Source organism: Chroicocephalus ridibundus, chromosome 1 (assembly GCF_963924245.1).
Source record: "Chroicocephalus ridibundus chromosome 1, bChrRid1.1, whole genome shotgun sequence".
Classification (NCBI taxonomy): domain Eukaryota; kingdom Metazoa; phylum Chordata; class Aves; order Charadriiformes; family Laridae; genus Chroicocephalus; species Chroicocephalus ridibundus.
Genome location: NC_086284.1, coordinates 146553842 through 146559844, shown reverse-complemented (window position 1 = coordinate 146559844; position 6003 = coordinate 146553842).

Genomic DNA, 6003 nt, shown 5'->3' with positions numbered 1-6003 from the left:
AAACACATCTTCGAGCTGTTGTGTGAAACATGATGTCTCTTAAGGCACAGACTGCGAAAGATCAGATGAGCTTTTCCTGTATTCTTGAAATGAGTCTTTTGTCACTGAAATCAGTGACAAAAGTCCTATGGACTTTTCCTTCTTTTCCTTTCTTTTCCTTAATTCTCCTATGGGAGCTTCTGTAAGGATACTTGTGTGCAGCGGGAGGGTATATACTGTCATGAACTATGGGGAAAATGAAATTGGGAAACTCTTTATGATCCCCATTTCTCCTCTACCAGTGATTTAGGTGTTAGTAACCTGGTCATTTTTGTGTTAAATATTCTTACTAGATTGTTTCCCAATAACCTCAATAAAAAAAGACTCACAAAAACACATATCACTGCTTAACGTGAAATCACCTCCCAAATTAGAGTTAAAACTGAGTGATTCAGTGTGCTTATCGAGTAGGCTACCTCACATGAGCAGATGTAAAAACCAAAAGAAAGACCTGCTTTCAAAGAACAAGTAGCCTGGTGGTAAAACCACAAGCTTGGGATGTGGGAAACCCACATTCCCATCTGTGGTGTGAGAGGCAAAGAAAGGATTTGAATGCAGATGTTCGGTAACTGAAGTAAACGCCCTGATCAGCAATTTTAGGATAGCCGGATCTCACTTTCGTATTTTTTTTACCCCCCCTAGGAAAACTATTTGTGTGTTGTGGTTCTTCCTAATGCAGTGGGGAAATGCCTGCTTAACAGGAAAACTTGCCCAGTTCTGCACAAAATGCTGGTGTTCCACAAACAGCTTGGATGGTTTGTTCTCATCTGCAGTGCTTTATATGGGGAGAAGCTGTTCATCTTTAAAAACCCACACAGTCCCAGCTGGGATCAGAAGAGTATCCGGAGAGCAGCTGCCTTTGGTGCAACCCTCCCTGTGAAAACTTCAGGTACCTATGGCAGCTTGAATCGCCGTGTCTCAATGAAATGTGCAAACAATCATTTTGCATATAGTTGGAGGGAAAATGAATTATTGGGATTCTGGAGATAGCAGAATGCAAAGCTTGATTTATTTATTTTTGTGCACAGATTTGTTTATAAATGCCTTTTATGAGATTGCTGTTTGCTTTAATTAAATTTCATTTAGAAATATCTTCTCAGGCTTAGGTATGAAGTGGTTTGAATACAGGCTAAAATAAATGAGCTGATCAAAAATACTAAGTGCCAAACCATACACCGAATTGACGTGAAAGCTGGTGAAAAGTCATCACAAGTGATGCAAAACCCCCTGGATTTTGCAGAAGTGCTGTTCTATGAGCTACCAACTTCATTTTGGTTATTGTTTCTTCTCAATTTGCCCAGAGAATTCTGAACACAGGCAAAGAAGATGCACATCCTCAAATCACAAAACACTTCAGTGTGCTAGAGCTAAATACTTCCATTAAGTTAAAGAATATTCATCAATTCAAAGGCTTCTTCACATTTGCATTAAAATATTCCAGTCCCAGTCTTCTGGATCCTGCATGGATATGGATCTTTGAGGACAAATCACCCGTCACAGCTCCTTACTCTGACAAGATGTTTCCTTTATGATATCAAGCGCTAGGCCCAAATTCAAGTATAATCCCATCAGCCACATAAGCACGCTACTCAGATTTGCCCAATCCTAAACATTATACAGTAAAGTCAATGACATTTTAACTTGGAGAATATATGAGCTTTCACCACCCGTCAGCAGTTGCGAGGTGGGGGGGAGGAAATGTAAAATACAGCTCCAGCCTCAAGATAAATAGTAAGCTTTCCCTGTAACAGAGAGTGTCAGACAAGCTGAGACAAGAGTTAATTTTCCTGTGGCTTTTCCTGGCATTGAACTCTATGCAAAGCAGATGCAAAGCCAATGCAGAGTTACTACAGGAAGATAAGTGGGTTTGTGCAACTTCGAGTTTGCCTGCCGTGAATGAGGAATAGCAGTAAAGAGACTTTTTCTGTCACACATAGATAGACCAAGGGTCCCTAGCCCGTACGGCCAGTAGTGATGCATACGTTGTCAGGTAACCACCAATATAGATTCCGTCCTGGCCATGAGTAAGCACGCAGTTATACTTCAGTTGGTTTAGCCAGAGGCCACAATACCGGCGTTAATGGCGGTTTCATGCTTTTAGGCCACCATTATGGCACTTTGCGCAAGGACAGACACTACCTGATCGGGCTGCACATGTGACGTGTTTACATTGCAAAGTCTTTGAAGACATTTGGCCTGGCTGCATGAGTTTATATGGGCTGCCTGTTTTGTTTTATGCAGGCACCTTATTTTGCTCTCGTGTAAGACTCCATGTGTCACCCAGGAACAGCATTTGAGACATTCCTGTCATTTGGGATGTACCAGCCTTTAGTTTTTACCTTTTCTTGTTCTCCTCCCAGGAAAATTAAGACTTTTAAGGAAGCCCTGCCAACCTCGTTATGCTGCCCTACCGTTGTTAAGACCACCTACAGAAGATTTTTCTTTTTAAGTCCTACCTACAGCAGTACCAATGCCCTTACAAATTTTTGTCTGCTGACGCAGCAGACAATTGCAATTGTATTCCCCAAGACTTTTAACTCATTAACTCTACACCAGACAGGATCTACAAGACAGGTATAGGACAGCATACAGTGAACTTAAATATATAAGTGTTTACATCCATAGATAAATATCTCTATATATGCCATTTTAAATATGCGTGAGTTTATATCAAGATAAAGGCTATAGTTCACATGGGGTGTTAATTTTTGTGCCCTATCAAATTTCCTGTGGTGGTATGGGCCTCCTAGTAATTTTACACGTATGGACTGAAGTTTAACATAGATGAATTCACACAGTCTATGGACACAGCATATATGGACTCACACTTAATGCGAACAGGTTTTGCCTTGTCACTGCAAATCCTTTTCAAGTTATTTGATGGACCCTGAGAAATCCCCAAACCCTAAACCAAGAATTACCTTTCAAATGCTCAGCTGTATAGAGCGCGAGTCTAGATTCTGCTCCTTTGGCTTCAGTGGCAGGTAGGTAGTCCACTACTATATAAAAATAGTGCAAGGTCCTGCAAACCTTCCTTCTTTTTTACACATAGGCACTAAGGAAACATGGTGATTGTATTTTTCTGCAATAACATTTGGTTTGGCTTGAAAGTAACACGCTAAGATACACCACATTACTGGTATTTGTAAATGGTTTGACTTTTGGTTTAATTCAGCTGTTCCTGACTTTTTGAATATAGTTCTCTGCTAAAAATGGGGTGGAGAGAGAGGAACAGTTCAGCTGTAAACTACTCTTTAGAAAACTGGATGCTTTTGCGATCCCACTAATGTCATCTGGCATTAATTAACATAGCATCTCTCTAATTATATTGTCAGCATACAGCCACTAAATTAAAATACAAAGAGAATTGTTAAAATTTCCCAATTTAACTTTGGTATTTCTTTTAAAGCATAATTTTTCAAGTTTTGTGTATATAGGAAATCATCCAAAGCCCACTGAAGTTAATGGGCTTCATTCCGACTAGGCCCAGAAATGTTTGGAAAAATCAGTGGGGTGGCCAAATTGCTTCTCTAAAGCAAGCGATTAGATGGCTCGTTTCTATTATTGGCACCCGCAGCTCAGCACCCAAAACTAACGAAGTATGCAGCACTGCAGATCCAACGGGTCTCTCAAGGGGAGAAAAAGAGAGCATTAGACAGAGTGGCAGTTCACCTTCCCGCTGCACCCACGCCTTTAGGGTGCCAAAAAGAAACACGAGGGAGAATGACTTAAGTAGATCTCTCCTACCCCAGACAGCGTGGAAGAGCAGCGTGGGGGGCCTACAGCGCATGCTTGCAGTGTGGCTGGGTCGGCTGCAGCAAAACGTAGCCCTGAGACACGCCAGACTTCCACTGTTCCTCAAGTGGAACCTGCAGGAGGTGAACAGAGAATGCCAGCCCTGGCATGACCCACTCCTCGCGAGCGGCTCCCACCTCTCCCCTGCGTGTTTTGCTCTTCCCGTCCTCACGAGTCGGGGCGTCAGGCACAGCGCAGTGACCGCCTCTGCACATTGCCCCTCAGCTCTAGCTGGCGGGAGAAATCAGGTAGCTGAGGAAACACGGCAGTGCTGCGTGGTGACATACCTTGCTACGTCCCGTGTTTTTTTTGTGTCGTGTTAGGGTCAGCAGCTCCTTGACGCTCTCCTAATGAATTTTGTGTCTCTCTCTCTTTGACTGGGGAGAACAGCGGAGAGCTTGTGCTCTCAGTGCAGAGCTGAGAGGCCTTGAGCAAAACCTTTGGTTCCAGCTAAGTCATCCTGCTTAAAGCATCCTCCCACCCTCTCGGTGGCTGAGAGGAATCTCTGTGTGCGGCTGAGCCAGGCTGGGGGCGACACTGAAGCAAATCACCGGGCTATCTTCGCCTTTTGGCATGACCTAGAGTTCAATCCTGCTCTCAGAAAATGGCCGTTCTGCCGCTTGCTTATGCCTGGGTTTATATTTTAGCATTGCCTACCTTTCAGCATCACTAGCCTCCACTCATATCCCTTGGTATTATTAAAATCCTTGAGATCTAGCTGATTTCTAGCTCACCAAGAGTTTTATTTCTCTGGAGTTTGGTAAAACTATACATCTCCCTGAGATGATCAGAAACACATGGAAAAATACTAAAATGGTGCATAAAGCAAAAAAGAATGAAATATTTTCTTTCCAAGAGAGCTACTCTTTTGCTGCAGACTTTTTACTTTAGAAAAAAGAATGAAAACGTCATCGTCAGTTTGGAAACCATGTCCCTTTTTCTGGCCCAACAGTTTTTTGCCTGTTTTGCCTGGACCTGTAAGCTGAACACGTTGCTACAGCTCAGGACAATGCATGAAGACCTAACGCTTTTCAAAGTAGTAAAAAGCATTCCAGCAGTAGTAGCAGTTCACATTTTTCTTGGACAGGATGCGTTTCCCCAGCTCCCCTGGGAAACTGGAAGCAGAATCCCAGGGCAGCCCTCCTCACAAACCGCTGTGCTTGGGAGTCAGCTATTTTGGGGATATGAACCAGCCTGGGAGACTCAGCCACTGGAGATGCTGGACAGCTTGCAGATTTAGGGAAGGCTGGAAGCCCCTGATGTCAGTGATCCACAGACCTCTCAGATAGCAGAAGAGCTCAGAGCTGGAAAAGCCTAGGCACCTGGGCTTGCAGTCCAGGGAATTGCCTGGCGGGTTTGGAGCCCAAGATCCCGGCAAAGCAAAGGACAGGCAAGCAAGAAGTTTAAATTGAAATTACCAATTTCACACAGAAAGTTCTGGTTGGCAAATCCCCGCTTGTCGACTGGGGCCATGGTCTGGATGCAGCTGTTTGCCAGATGAAGCTTGGTAAGCAGAGGGCTGCATTAACTCCTGCTGGGACACTCCAAACGTAGATGGCAGGGAGCACAACAGCCTTATCTTACACAGCCTCTCCCACAGAAGAGGTGTGGGAAGCATGGGGTGCTTCTGTGAAGAAGCACGCACATCTTGCTGCGGTACCGTCATGACCTGTCAATGACTTTCATTCACTGCTGCCCCAAAGGCTAAAATATAGCCCACTGAATGATATTTTTGGCCCATCCAAATGATGCAGGACTGGACTCCCTGTGCCCCGTGACTTCTGCATTCATGCACACCAGTGCCAAAATATGTGTGGAGAGAGTGCATTTACAAGGCCACTAAATCAAAGTGGCGGGATGTACACAGGGATAGGGGTAAGCACGCACCCACATTCCCAGTCATGGGGCACTTAAAACGCATTTCGTCCCTGAGCAGATTATTCTGTAAACTGAAAAACAAGCTTGAATACACCAAATTTTGTGTTTACACCTCTTGGTTACATAATGCACTAAGTTAGATGGTAAACGGTCTGGGACAACCCCTGTGGCCAGACTCTCCACCAGCATAAAGGAATATGGCATGTACGGAGTGATACCAGAATACCCCATCGCGGCCATTTCTGGGTTTCCCAAGGCTATAGGTGAAACTGAGTTTTGCAGCTCAAATGA